The sequence below is a fragment of the Hetaerina americana genome, unplaced genomic scaffold (assembly GCF_022747635.1).
Source record: "Hetaerina americana unplaced genomic scaffold, ioHetAmer1.1.p SCAF_17, whole genome shotgun sequence".
Taxonomy (NCBI): domain Eukaryota; kingdom Metazoa; phylum Arthropoda; class Insecta; order Odonata; family Calopterygidae; genus Hetaerina; species Hetaerina americana.
The window spans coordinates 3510187-3526580 of NW_027286730.1; positions in this window are offsets into that span (position 1 = coordinate 3510187).

Below are 16394 nucleotides of genomic sequence, written 5' to 3' on the forward strand. Positions count from 1 at the left end.
GTCAAAATCCGGGGGAAAAAAGAAATTCCGACCTTTCCGCCGTGGCGATAGAGCCCTTGGGGATGAGGAAAGGGCGTAGGGGGGGGCGTAGGAAGGGGGTACGGTGGCTGTTGGCGGGGGGGAGGGAAGGAGAGGAAGGAGAGGTTTGACGGGAGGAGGGGGATGAATAAAGGGGGCGGTTGGGGGGGGGGGAGTGGTGGGGGCGAGAGGAAGTTGAGGTGTGGTGTGGGGACGGCCCCCGGGGGCGGACGAGAGTTGTGCAAGGGGTGTGCTGAGGCGGAAGGAGTGGGGGCCCCGCGGATGAAGGGGGCGAGACAGGGGGCGGAACGGAAGAGTGAGCAGAGGGCCAAAAGGTGCCCCCGGGGGCAGAAAGGGAGTGGAGGGCGACATGAGGAGGAAGGGTGGAGGCAGCGAGGGGTCACGAGAGGGGGGAACCGCTGATCAAGATAGCGCGGCTTCACTTGAGATGGAGTGAGGAGATTTGAAAGGTGCGGGCGGGCCCCTAGGGTGGCGGAAGGCGGGCCTTCGAGTGCGCTTCGGGGTGTGGACCTTAAAAGGCCGGCGGGTTCATTAGTTTCGTCTTCCATTTTGAAAAACTAAGTAATTCATGGGACGGGTGGCCAAAATTCTGGACCAATTGATATCATTCAATGCGATGACATGTATTGCATCGCTAGAGCTCAGATTGCATAATTTAACGACCTAATTAAGAACAAATCAACATCTTTGCCGAGCAAGAAATTCTGAATTAAATATTTAACTTCTGGCTCATGTAGCTCTCTTCCAGGGCCAAGTCTTTATGATCGTTGGCGTTCCATTACGGATAATGATTAGTTATTTACCAATCCTCTAATGATGCTTCTTAATGCTCATGTTTTTATATAATCAAGGTCTGGAATGCGGTTTTTTAAAAAAATAAAATTGGAGTACTTTCAGAGGTACTTAAGATAATTTATCTAGACAAAAAGGTTAAGTTTTCCATACAGGAATAATAATCCATTAGTCTAGTCACGTCGGATTTAAACTATCTTCCTTCATTAATTTACACAAGTCTCCTTTCAAGGTTGCGTCGTCATTGGCATTGATAAACAATTAGGTGTTCAGCATTTTTTCATTAAATATTTTTCTTTGCTAGTGATTCTCATAAAAGTTCTCCAACAATGCTTTGTCATATATCAACCTCATGTCTCCCTCTGTAGTCTTTCTCAGTCATGTGACTTGTTTTACTGTAGTCCTTAATTTATTGCTAATAGCTCCCTATATTTTATCCTTCAAACTTTTCCATTGGCAAACGTCGCGAAGTTAAAATTATTCCTGTAGAGAAATGACATTTTTGTATTGACATGACCTTGGGTGATTATTTGTTTTGATATCATATGTTATCTGACGGTTGTACCCTCTTTCCTTATAAATTTTGAATGGCCAATGTTTTACGAAAACTTACAAGAGGGTCGCACGACTACAAAAATGGGGACTTGGGTCAAAATTGATACGATACGATATCATTAGGTTTTCTAGTGAACGTTACCTTATTTGAGTCGTTTATAATAAGAGGAAGAATAGTGAAAAAAGGAATAGTTTTCTGTGCATCTTAAAAATATTTAGAAATTTTTCCTTTGAAAAAGCGCTAAAATTATATGATTATTCCTTTTGTGTACTTTTGTATTGTTCGACAAAGTTTTCTACGCTTAGATGTCGTTTCCGAAAGCACAACACATATGTCCAAGGAAATTACTAAAGTCAAATTTAATTGAAAGGTTATTACAAAGTTTTTGCGTAACAATCAATGTCATTTTCAACATTTTCCTCTCTTCTCCCACGTAATTGGAAACGTCTTCGATTTCCTTATAATGGAAGTGACTAGTGCTTAAAGTTTTAATCTACGCTGAAATACCAGGGACATCGGATCCATGGCTATCGGATTGATGCGCATGTTGATTAGCGCACTGGCTTGCCATCCAGAATACCAGGGTTTGAATCCTTGTTGTTTCAGAAGTTTCGAGATATCCCAATCCCATTTTGAGAGCCATGCGATACCATCTTGAAAACTTCGCGTAAGTGAAACAAGCTGCCCATCGGATGGGCTTCATTTGTTGCAAATAGTTACGTTACGTTGCTAGTTACAACGACAGGTGCTCTCCATGCTTCCTCCAATGAAAATAATTAATAAGTCCTGCCTTTATAAGTTTATTTATCAATCCCCACGAAAGACCTCAGCACCGCCCCTAATAACTTCTCCTCGGATCTGTTAAGCGCTACGTCTGTAGAAAAGTCTCACTAATTTCATTTATATGCGTTTTAAGTTATCGTCCCGATAATCAGTCCCTCTTCTCCGTACAAATGTTTGCCCGGCCAACGCATTTATCCTTCCGAAGTCTCTGCTAAAAGGTCAGTTTTTTCCTAAATACTGGCTAGTAGCGTGAACTGCTTCACCTACTATCACCTAATTTAGTGCTTAATTTAAATCAATACATTAGTTGTAATTAATAGGGCATGGCCTTTGTCAAGTAAAGAAATAACAATAATTTTGCAGATTTTCAACATGTACACGCAACCCTTGCACACGCTAAAATACGACTGTTTATTTAATCGATTGTAAGAACCATAAAGTGTTAACCTAATTATTTCACTCCCAACAAACGGAGTACTGACAAAAATGTTATAATTACCCACTAGTACAAGTATAAAGTTTTTCATGAGATATATCATTAACGTTTCCATTTGTATAATTTTTTTTATGAATATACGATATATTTTTTACTATTTCTCAAAATTTCATCTCTCAAAATGTGAGAAATAAAGAATCAGTTACAAATAAAATACGGAATTTTGAAGAGATTTTCATATACCTCATTTTTATGAACACGCCGTAGTTTTTGTCCTTGAATTTCATGCTACTGTCCAACATGCAAATCAGCGTCACTCACAAAGTAGCCATTCCATTAATTCGACGTCGACGGATAACAAGAAGGCATTTAGCAGAGGCCCAGTGCATCGCAGCCACGACGCATTGGGTTCCCTACGCCGCCGCCGGAGCCCCGCTTCGCCCCCGGCACTCATTCCTCATTGTGCCGCGGCCCATTTGTTTCATTACACTTCCCCGTCCGGAATGAATTCGCATATGCGGCCTCCACTTTAAGCTCTCTGTCGTCTCTTTCCCTCTCCTCCTCCCACCTCCACCCCACACTATGTCGCTCTATCTCTCTCTCCCTCCCTCCCTCTCTCTCTTTCTCCCGCCTTCTCTTTGACAAACCACGGCAGCAGCCGCGTTAAACGACTTCCCAGTGAGCGAGCGATGCAGAGAGAGTGACATAAGGGCACAATGGTGTCGGAGGGGGAATCGAGAGAGAATTTCTCCCTCTGCGTCGTGGCCCGAGGTGACGGGAAGGGATTGTCAACGGGGAAAGGGGAAGGGGAGGTCGTGCGGGAAGGGGGTGGTGGAGGCGACAGCCCCGGGGCACGGAGGTTGGGAAGAGTGGCTGTGTTGGGGGGTGGGGGGATGAAAGGAGGATTCGTCCGTGGGAGGTCCGCCTGTGTCAACCGACGAACTGCCTACGAGTCGGGCGACAACGGTGCCCGTCCACCGCTACTAAATGGCTACAAGGGTGGGGGTACCTACACCGCCGCCGCTGCGCGTCCACGAGCACTCACTTTGCGTGGAGGTCCCGCCGTGCGCCTCAGGGCTCGACCAACGCCTTCTGCTCCGTCTCTCCGGTCCTCCCGCTGCCTTCAGTGCCTCCGGGGCCAGCCGGAGTGAGGCAGGCGGGGGGAATACAGCGGGGCGGGACTGGGGTTAGTCGAATTTCGGGAACTCTGAGACTTACAAGAGTCCCTCTCCCCATGTCCCTCTCGCTCCCCGCAACGAAATGTGTCGACCCCTCCCCGTCAGCGGTCTCCATCCTTCGCCCCGCGGGCGACGTCGCGGGCGATTTCCCGGCGAAAGGCAAACCACAATTGGCGCCCCACACCTCCTCCCCCACCCCTCCTACAATTGGCTCTTCTCCTTTTCCCTTTCTCCCCCTTTCCATCACCCTATCACTCGCCTGAGTGAATCGAGCCTATTCTTCTTTACCCACTCAATCCGTTTCTTTCTTCCCTCCTATCCCTTGGAGCCCTCTTTTGCGGGATTGCAAGAGTGACGCTTGCCGAGATGGTAGGGACACATAAGTAACTTAGTTTCCTCTGATTCTGCATTGTGTTTCTCGCGATATCTCTCTAGAAAGAAATAAAATGCAATGGCGGCGGAGAATTGTCAATCAGAATGGCAAGAGATTTTGTGGTACTCCTTTCGACAGTGTTAAGTTTTAATATATCATCGGCAATTTTTCTTAAAGCCTTAATCACCCTACCTAATGTACACTTATGTTCATCATTTTACTTGATCATTTTACCAATTGCTTTGTATGCATGAGTGAATTATGCTATGAATTACGAGGAAGAGATGATTTAATATACTTTGTGGTCATGTTGTCATATTGCCAGTAGCGGTGCTAAAACTAGCGGATGTTCCATGTTCTAAAATTTCCCTGTCGCCTAGCTAATACACTGTTAGATAAGTCGAATCTTCTTTTCCGGAACCTATTTTCACTCCCATAATTAATTACTTCAGAAGTAAACTTGGTATTTTTTCACACAATTCAGTGATCTCACGAAGTAGAGCCTAAAACCGTTGAATTCCAATTATCAATATTCATACAACAGACATATTTTCACTTTGTTATAATAATCATTTCACATTATCATTAACACTAATCATTCAATAGCGACTTCAATTCACTTCAATTTTTCACTTCAATTCAATAGCACATTCAATTTTTAATGATAGGGATATAATTTGGCGAATGGTCATATCATTATAAGTGAGACGGCAGGTAACAAGATGATATTTCTTCTTGAGGAATAACGAGTTTCAAGTGAGGTTTTTCCGTGCCAGAATGCAGCAGGTGCTGGCGCAGCATTCACCTAGCACACGGAACATTGGAGTGAGGTATGCTGACGTCTCAGCCACGCCAACGCATCCTGTTATGCAAAGCATGGAACACAGCGGAGACCACTGCAGCTGCCTTCCTCTGTGCACTGATTCCTTGAGCATTGGCCGCACATTGGCTTCTGCTAAGACTTCTGAATGACAAGGGTGTACATATATTCTGCTCCCGCTTTCTGAAATTTTGATGCTAGGCACTAATCTCCAGACAAAAGAGAACTTCATCGTGGCTCGCGAATATGAGAATAGATACGGCCATTAATATTTGTGGATACACAATGATTTAACTTTAATTCGGAAGAAATATAATTAGCTAGTGATACGCATTCATCTGACGTTATTAAAAATATATTAAACATTATTTATTTTCCCTAATTTTTTCAAATCGAGTTATGCGTTCACACCTACACACACTCACGCCTTCTTTCCTGTCCCTCCGATCAAAATCATATTTACATTTTTATGCCTAGTGCACTGGTCTTGCTTCTTTTATATCTTAACTGTTCACCAAATGGAAAGTTTTCTTCGGAGTTCAATGTCAATCTATTCAATTGACTGCATATCGCATTATCCTGGTGAGGTTTATCTTTCTTGCTAAATATGTGAGTTACCAATGGAATGAGCCAATCGAATAATTCTTTGGTTTCACCTCCCGATAAATTTAATATAATGCACGAAAGCGAAAGCACGTAAGAAGATGAGTCTGCATGCCAATTTTGATAGCTTGGGATTATTGTTTGTAATTCTAAATTCAAACCTCGTATCATAATCTTACCAGATATAATAATCATGAATTATGATGGCATAGGGATAGCCCGATTTATCAACCGATTACGTGGTTAAAATTATTACTGATGTTAACTCTACGCCAAGACTAACCTTAATTCTCATGAGCAAATTAATTTATTTTTCCTAATGTTTTTTTTTAGGAATTACAAGTTTTATTAGACAAGTCCACCGAAAGAAACTTAGTAATGATGAGTAACATAAATCTATGCAATATTTAACAAACGGATACTACATTCGAGGATCAAATTTTGATGGCTAATCATGGAATGGAGCAAATGATTACTCTCCCACTAGGATCACAAATTGTGGTTAAATTTTTATTGATCACATTTATGGCAGATGTTAAGATATTTTTGCAGAAAAAGAGAAGGTACTAGATTTAGATCAAGCACAATATCATTTAATTATTTTTTTCATAAGAATGAATCCTTAAAATAATGGAATTTTGGCCTCCATGCTAAAGTAGAATATGAATGTTGAACTGCACTCGTTCTACATTCGGATTTGACTATTTTGATTGAAGCGTAAGAAGCGTCATCGGCTTAGGAGGTTTTCATAAATATACTAAAGAGTCATGTTAAGTCCTCTTGCGTTAAATTGATCGGAATAATAATTATATACCGTCGATAACTAGAGAAATTTGTTATTAAAAAGCACTTATTTTATTAAAAAAATCGAGGAATAAATAATAGTTGCTCGTAGTTTGGAGGATGACGTCTGCGGTGGAAGCAGGTAATAAAATATCATCTTAAGCGTTTTTTTCTTATGACTGAAAATGCAAGGAAAATAAGCGATATATAATAATAAGAGTATCATTTAATTGCCTTTCCCAGTTTTAATTTTTTTTCTAGTGTAGATTTTTAACTGCCTTCAAGTAGGCTATATTTCTCATAATTTTGGGTTTATTAACCACTCATATTCGTGCTTTAAAACCTACTTATTTCCTGAATAGCTCTGCATATTCTCAAGTTAGCTGCAATGGCCATGTGCAACATGCGGGATGAACGGGAATACGCTGCCCATTTATCGGCTTAATTTCTTATTTTTCCGGCGGTAGTTATTGGGGTTCACACGCCGAAGGCATAAATTTGAATGTTATTAATCCTAATTCAATTTGAACGATAATTTTAATTTCCTGTTGAGGGATATACTTTTTATACCGTATAGAAAGGAATGATTCATGCCTAAAATATTCGCAAGTTCACCGAAACGATATAATTCCCTTTCTCACTCCTAAAACCATTCGGTGCCAGCATCACTACTCAACTGCATTCGGAAATCTTCGCAATTCTCCCTCCGCACGGATGATCCTTCAGTCAAATGGCGGAAGACCTTGGATCGATAGACAAGCGGTTTATTAACCATTTCATACCTCCGGCGTCAAGACCACTTCTAAACTAATGAAACACTCGCATGTCGAGTGCATTCCTTAAGTGGATACGAAAATCACACATCCCCACACTCCCCACCGCTCACCCTCGTGGGATCCCCGATGTTTTTCAAGCAGAGCGAAAAATCCCGCTTTAATATCCGTAAAAAGCTTTCCCGTGTTAAAAGTGAGGAGGGGGTGGTGTTGAGAATGGGGCAATCGACGGGAAGGCGTCGCCACTCGGGCCGGGGGAATAAGTCGTGACACGTGCCATCCATAGCGCCTCATAACGCAGGCGGCGGCAGCACCACTCACTACAGGGGGGTTCGGCTCCAGCCTCCCCCCCTCCCCCGACAGTCGCGTCCTTCCGACATCTCCCTTCATCTCGACGGGCATGAGGAGTCGGCGGGCCCAAGGGGTCCGGGTGAAGAGGGCCGGAGGCGGGTGGGTGCGATTCCGCTCTCGTACCCGTTCCCGCGGGATGACTAGGGGAGCCCGTCGTCGACCCACGCGAAACGGGTTCAAGTTGTGGCCCGCTTTTCCCGGTACCCCATTACCCTTCACTTTTCATTTTCCCTTCCGTATCCTCCCACTCGCACTCTTCCGATCCCTGGAAGAAGCCTTCGATTCCCCTGTGTGAGTCCCCGAGGGTATCCCCTCTGGGACTGCGTCATCTTAATTTTTTTATTCATCCCACAAGCCTCCTCATCTTAAATTTGAACACGGCTAGGCTTTATTACATCTTGATTCACTTACACATTCTTTCACCCCTGCATATCTAAGTCTACGCATGATCGTGCAAGGGTTATGGTTAAGACACCAGGCTTCTATGCAAAATTTGACAAATTGTTCCTGTACGGGATTTATCTTCTGAAGTTCCATTCTTGTGTGATTCAAGGGGAAAGAAATAGTTGCGTGTATAATTCGCTAAAATATGTATCATTGCCTTTCACAGTTTATTAAGCTTAAGGTATGTGTATGGTCTGGCCTTCCACTGTAATTTGGTGCAAGGCTTATTCAATAGTGCGTGAAAGAAAATCATGTGATATTAATTCTCCCAGTATGTTATCGACGAAACCTTTGGTGGGTCGGAACCATGGTCCTTTAAGTAAGTTTATATGCGTAGATTGAAAGTTTTTTTGATGCGAGTGTGGAAAAGTTTGGAAAATACACGAAAAGGAAAACAAAGACGTATTTGCCGTCGCGGAGGATAGAAGAGGCTTTTTGGGAGGTATCCAAAGAAGGTAAGAAAAATGGAAGCATACCAGTTTGATAAACGATGGAATGCTGAAGACTATGGTAGAGAGTAGAACGTTAAGAAAGCGAGGTAAGGGGAGGAAAAGGATTAATTAGCCTGTTGGGTGAAATGGAGATTTTGAAGAAGAAGGATTTATCGAAGTTTGGGGTGTCTGTCGTATTGTTAAGCGGGGCTTAGAAATGTAGTAATTTCAGTTATTGTACATACGAAACCAACCTTAAACCATAGAGTGCCAAATAATCTTTTAATGAATCCCTTATAAGAATTCATAATATTCGTTCATTGCTTTCCGTTTTAAACAGCAATTTTAACACACATTTGATTGTATTATCTTCAATTTGCAAGATAAATATTTCTGCATTTTCGCATTCCCTCGATGGCCAACGGAAATGAGGTGTACGCTCGCGTACTTGTGTTGCAAAAAATAATATTTTATTTCAATATTTTTTCTAGGGATAATTTTAAGTTTGATAAGGCCCCGGTGACAATGGCCTTGGTTATAGCCTGCCTTTCTTATGCCATAAAGTTACTCTGTTGGTTAACGCTTGAAAATGTCCATTACAGAACACAATGTTTCATTGAATGCTAAATTCCCGCTCGACTAAATACTTTAAAATATTTTCGAACAGTTATTTGCACGCTTTCTATTTGAGTTAATATTATTATTATGAATAATTCTAGTCTAGAGTCTAAGGGTAGGTTTTTGGTAGGCCTGAATACAACTCATTCTTATACTTTAAAGCCCTCACTAACCGTCTAATGTAGGTTTTGGATGGGCCCAAAGTGAACTCTCCGCTACATTTCTAATACTCGCCTGCCATGACCACCTGACGCGCCACGCTACAATAAACTATCCTTCAATTCATCTTACCTCCCTTAAATCCATTCACATGTCTATCCTTTTCCTCTCCCTACCTGGCTTGCCTAATGTTATCCCCTCTATCTTCAATATTCCATTCGCAATTAAAATTCTCTGCATCCACCTTTCCTGCTTCCTTTGGATTTCTCCCAGCAACCTTTTCTCCTCCCCCACCATGCTGAGTATTTCGTTTGCTCGTTTTTTATACTTGCTTATACTTTTGTATTTTTAAAGTAATAACTGATCCAAGATTGACTCTTTTATAACATTTTTCATGTCATTTCGAATACCATTAAAATTATAATTAAGTTCATTTTTATCGAAAACTTCAAATTATTCGCAAACCATTTCGATTGTTATATAGACGATTAACGTGGGCAAATGCTTGTAAGAAAGTGCTATTTTGTTCTTAATTCCAAATAATGAAATAAAAAGTGAGGATATCATTTACTCATCGCAGGTTTCTTCGTAGTGGCGTGTTTCATTCACGAATACACCTCGTCATAGCGCTCCCAAAAATCGTCTCATTCTCATTTGCCATGGTGATACTCTGCAAACCTACGACATAACCTCAGCCCCTCTTTCTCTTCCCTTTACATTGCATAAGTAATACAATCGGGGCACAACCACAGCTTCTTTCTCTCAGTACCATTTAACTTTTTAATTATGTAGGTAATAGGATAGGGGGTTTCTCACTCCGGAAATAAGTTAAGAGGTATAATGTAACGACAATGATAAATAATTGGTAATAATAGGTAAATGATTAGTTTTATTTTAAGTAAAATTTTTAATTAAAAGTAAAAATTTTAAGTAAGGTTGCGGTAAGGATTATCTGTAGAAGGTTACATATTAATGCAAGCAGCTACCTCTGCTGAGAGCAGTTAGGGTTAAGGAAGGGAATTGGAACGCCTGACGTAATCTCAGTGATGAGTGCATTGATAGAAGAGAACATCGAATAAAATCAGGGCGTTTTGGCATGCTTTGAAGGTTTGAGAAGGCATTCGACCGTGTGGTGGTTGCATAGTTGATGAATATACTGCGTAATATAGGAATAGACTGGAGGAGTAGGCGATTACACACGGGAATCATACGCTACATGTAAGGGTTTTAGAGGGAGAATAAGAATGGGCAGTGTTAGCCAGGGAAACGAACTAGTGTTGCCAGTTATCGTCCGTACTTCCGCTTGTGTAAGGTTTGTATGAAAGGTAAAGGTAACAATTTTTTCCTAACGTGTGCGTGAAGTGCTGAATTCAGACCACCGATTAAGTGTGCGCATGGTCGGAGATCTTATTGGCGTTGATGAGATGACAGTGCACACCATTATCACTAAAAATTGGTGATGCGAAAGATCTGCGGTGAACTCGTCCCGAAAGTGTTTGAGGGACTACCAAGAGCATAGTCGAGTGTCTGCTTGCGAAGACCATCAGTAACGACATTGCGACGATTCCCAAACCCCCTTACAGTCCCAACTTGGCACCAGCAGACTATATCCTATACCCAAAAGTTGAAAGCCTTCCTCAAAGGACACCATCATGGGACTAAGAACCGTCAAAGAAGCTTGCACGAGTATCCTTAAAGATCTTCCAGAATCCGCCTACCAGGGAGCCCTCAAGTCGTGGAAAATCCGCTAGCAAAAAAGTGTCGACGCTCAAGGGACATACTTTGAAACATTTTGAGGCATTGCAGCAATATCTAAAATCTATTTTTCCGAAACTTTTCCCGATACTTTTTATACAAACTTTGTATGCTGAGGAAATGCGTTAAGTGTAGCATGGGTATGGGTCCAGTTTTGAAAGGCGGGAGGCGAGATCATACATTCAGATTTGTAGATGGTCAAGCTTCAGTTAGTCAGACGAATACAGGAACATCGCCAGAATTATTTGGTGTAGTTAACCACAAGGGAACGAAATTTATATAATTCTCGAAAAGCAGGAAAGCTAAGTTTAACATTAAGTTTGAATACGCTAGAGCAAGTGTAACAGTCCTTCATTTGGCAAGTATTTTAGAGAAAAGGGGGCATGTAAACGGGGACATTAGGAGAAAAGTTGCGTCAGTAAAAGAAGCATGAAAATATTATGACCGGTGAAAAAAGTAAAGACGTGAATAAAAGATTATCAAAAATTTTTAATGTACGGACGTGAAATCTGTTTTTTAGCTCAAAGAGGATAAGCTTGGATTAGATGCTTTTGAGATGAGGGTGTTGGGGAGATTGGAGGAAATGTGTATGCTGGGCCGAGGGGGAGACAAACGCTCAAGTTTAATATAGGCCGATTGAAAAGTGTAACTTACTGAGTAACTTCGGAGGAGTCAGAGATAACGGGTGAACGGAATATTTAAAGGTAGTGTGATACTGAAGTCTTTGATGGAAGGGATAATGTGGGTAAGTGTTAAGGAGGCGAGCAGACAAAGGATTTTTAGAGCACACGAAGTGAAATAGGGAACAAGACAGGGCAAACAAGAGATTGTTCTCATGTATTAAGAGAACTTGCTCTTTAAAACCTTCCAAAAAATATATTTTTAAGTACGTACTAAGACATTAAATGAATTTGCAATGCTGCAATTGTTCCCTTTACTTAAAATTTAGACACTTAGGATATTATTTTTTATTACTTTAAAGAGACCTAACTCTATTCTAAAAGTTTTATATATTTTTATCATTTCTATTAATTAATATACCATTCGCTTCAATCGTGACTTTAATGTAATTGCATGTGCGTTCATTTTAGCTCTGTCAGGTTGTAGTGACTGAATCTGGCTAATGAAGCGAAAATAAAAGATAGACGTATTATCACTACTATACTTGACATGACTGATGTGCATCTACGAAGTTACAAATATGCATACTGTACACTGCATCTTCACTCCTGTAAAAATGCGTTTGTATTTATTTCTACTTTCATTCCCAGCGGTAAAAATTAACGAGCAATTACCAAAACTCAGCTTGTTTTTAGTAACAATCACTTACAGTTCACCGTTCTGTCGGAGAAATTAAAAGTTAAGTGGTTAATACATGTATATTACTACCAGTCCGTTCTGTTTTCCCCCAAGTGCTTACTTTAAGTAACAGTTGACGTTGGTAATCTGAAAGGAATTGAACGAGGATAGTAAAGGTGCCGCAATTGTCTCGACTGATATGTTACTGCACTAACTCACGATCTGTAATCATTTAAATAATGTATGTGTAACACTTTGGTGCTCTAATGCATATAGAACTCCTCGTATCTATTCATAATTTATGTGTAAACCTTGGCAAATGTTTGGGGCCGGTTCGATTGCCCTGAAGGGGAAGAGTAACCCGACTCCCAGAGTGCCCTAAATATTTATTTTGAGAAACAGTCGGGCCGCATACTTTAATTTATTTCCTCATGTTTGTTTTAAGGATATTGGTTCGGCCCAGGGCAATTAATCGCGCCTTAGTGGCACCGTAATTCCTTCGACTGTTTTCTCCTTATCGCCATCACGCTTACCCCTCACGGTCACTCATTCCACTCCCCCCAAAAGTTCTCTCCCATTCTTCATTCGCTTCTTTCGAAAACCCTAACCCCCCTCCCCTTTCCCCGGGCACTGCCCCCTTCAAAACACCCCGCTTCCCTCTCCCCCATCGCCTGCGTCCCCCCTCCCCTCGCGGAGTGCATATAAATCCCCCTCCGGCAGGCCAGCCGATCGCGCACCCCTTCCCTTCTGCACCCGCACCCACCCGGCCTCGGAGACATACAGATGGGATGTGTGGCGTGGGATGTGGGCGGAGGGCTCTGGGGTTGGGGTGGGGGGGGCAGGGCTTGAGGTTGCATCTGGATGGACCCTGGGGGTGGTGAGATAGGGGGGGTACACACGGACAGTGGGGTTGCGTGGGGACCCCGTTTTTTCCTCCCCCACACCAAAGGGTGGAAAGCGGATTTTCCGATCCGACACCTCCGATGTGAGAAAGCCCCCACACTTCTCCCTCACACCCCGATTCTATTCCACCCCCCTACGACCCCCATTGCCCACCCAAGTCCCCTTTGAGCCTCCTCGCCGCCCTAACGTGTCCTTCTCCCCGCACAAGCCCGCCTTCACTCCCTCGTAGCCAAAAAACCCGTCGCCGGCTACACAAACACACACACTGTCCATACAATGGCTTTAAGTTTGCGTGTAGGGAGGCCGGAGGATATATTATTGGTGCCGTATGCAACCCGCTCAACTTTCTTCCCAGAGCCCAGAGCATAATATCCTCTCGGTTCCTGCGCTGCTCCATCTCTTCCGGTCGTATTACGCCCAACAGTTTGTCTCAGTTGTCGTCTTGGTCGTGTGCTTCGAGGGAGGGATAAGAATCCCGTAGCATATTTTTCTTCGCTCTGGGAGGTGTGTTCTGTCTTTGAGGCCTTCGCGATTTCATTTTCTTCTTGGGAAAAAAAGATAGAGGATATTTTGTTCTCGGATCGTGCGGGTTATTTATATAGAAAGGAGCAATAGGTTGCAACCCCGGCTCCTTCCGTCTCCTTAACCCTTTCCCTTCCTCTCTACCATGAAATCCTAAGTGGACATTACGATCTTGTCGTATTTTACGAAAGAGCTTCATGTTTTATAATTTCTCCGATTGTAGAATCGCGGGATTTTCGGCATGTACGTCTACCTTATCCAGTCTGCTTTGCGATAACTTTCTCTTTTCTTCTTAAAGTCTTTTAACTGACCTTTAAAATTAGGCGAAAACGAAAATTGTATTCAATTGTGAATGATCATCGTCATCTTTCCTAAGTATGTGTTCAAGAGAAAATTTTAAGCAGACTACGCACTCTTTTAATGTTTTATGAGATATTATTAAAATGGATACTTGGTCTTGTTAATACCCGTTAAAGTGGATGGAAACTATTATATCCTATTTGATTAATAGAGGTAATTATGGTAATAATTAGCCGTAGCATGTGGGTTTCGTTGAAACAATAAGGAATGATCATGGCCACATCAATGAAACCCCTACAATTGCGAAGTAATCAGACTGGTAATTGATGGGTGGAAATTGTTGTTTTATACTGGTAGGAATTGCGCCACTACATAAAGGAATTAATTTGCTTAATATTTTCTTCTCATATTTTTTTGCGATGATTGATTCTATTGAAGTAAAATGAATGAAAAATATAGTTTTTATGCAACAATTTCAGAGTTTTAAAATCATTCGCCTTGACCGGGATTGCGAATGATTTTTATACGCTGAAGCTGTTGAATTATTAAGCATGTTAGCGGATGACTCCGTCGTCAAGGTACTGGCGGCATCTTTCGCAGTTTCTTAATATAGTATTTATCTTTTTATTTATACGCCATTGAATGATTTTTTATTTTTTAAATACTAATTTTCCTGTGATCATATACTAACTTGCGATCTATCCTCATTTACAGGACTGTGTGGATTTCGTGACGGCAATCGCTGCGACTTGATAAGATGCACGTAAGTTACATTCCTCGAAAAATTTCCAAAGAGAGACTAAGCCATCAGCACCAGTTTTTCTTCTCCATTCAAAATGATTAGATAAAAACAATGTGAGAAATAAAATTTCGTTTTCATATATATAAATTCCATATGCATTGGACTATCCATAAATAATAGAAAACTGATTACTCACCGAATATCTTCGAGATAGTTGACTAGGTTAACTTTTTAGTGATACTAGGAAAAAGGTTTTAAAAAGATCTCGTTAAAATATTGTTTATGTGGATTATTTGTATTCCATGTAAAAGTCAGGATAAAATAAATTTCTAATGAAGTTTTTCTAGCACGATTTCAGTCCTATTTTCTTCTTAAATCTAAGTGAGATATCATGAGTGTGGGACCTCGTCGCAGTAATTTATAACGAAATTATTTTGTTCGGTATCACACCGTAGGCCACTCATTTGACCGAGTGAAAGTAAGAGTCCAAATGAGCTTTCTCAGTACCACCATGTTCACAATGAAGAGTTATAAAAATCTTGCTGGTGGATTTCCGCTTGTGCTAGGTACTGGAATATTTACAGTTGAATTTTTAATCAATTAGTTTTACCAGTAAGCTCGTATCTTAACGTACATTGCATTTCATTTGCTCCCTCATTGCTTACAATCTCTGAAACGGCAGCGAAAAGAATGTTACAGCAGTTTCCTTCAGATAATGAAATATTTTAAGCCCCTCCCCATTCCCGTATTGTTTTTTTTAATCTATGGAAACACTCCGAAGATGGGAGCTTGACATTCGCTAAAAATGGGAAGATTTCCCCCTCAGCCTTTCCCACGTTTAAAGCGGTGTTGTGTAATAATAGCGGGAAAAAAATCTGGAACGCGGATTGGCAATATATCTCCCGTGTGCCACCGTCGGGGCTTTGTTGTCTCGGTGTGTGCGTGGGGCGGGCGGGGGTTGTTGGCTCATTCCCCTTGCCTCGCCGCCCCTGACCCCGTCCTCCTCTCCCCGCCCACCGTGTGGTGACAGAGGCCGTAGGCGTGCGTCCGTCCTGGCCCTTTGATCGTTGTCGCACGGACACGCGCAATCGCCAACGCACGCGGCGAGCTATCCCTTCTCATTTATACTTGCGAGCTTATTTCTATAAATGCCCGGCGCAGTGGCCGACGGCGGCAGCGTCTTTTCGTCTCTGCGCTTCCGCACTTTCCTTTTCTGGGTCGTTCGAGCGGAAGGACACGCGGCACAGGCGCGAGACCAAAGCACGACCCCGTCCCACCCAACCTCCTCCCTTCCCTCCCTACTTTCCCTCCACCCAACTATTATTCAAGTTCCCACCCCTGCAGATACAGGGATTTTTAACACCTAGGTTTATCGTGTTTTAATAATCACTCAAGGTTGAATTAATAAAAAAATCACAAAGCTGAATTTTGACAGTTTTTATAGATATGGTAGATCAAGAGAGAAGTTTGTTGGGAGTAGTTGGAAGGAGACAGGACAAGTGGATGCAGGAGATTATGGGAGGCTACGAAATGTTGAACACGGTATTGGAGGTTAGAATTTTGGGAAAGCAAGGTAGTGTGAAGAAAAGGATAGATAGATAAACATCTTTATTCGGGCGAAATTGAGACCATAAGGTCCCTTCTTCCATTTATCCCTTCGTCAAATGCATAAGAACAATAATAATAATAATAATAAGGGGAAATATGAAGCGAATTAAAAAAAGGAAAAAAATG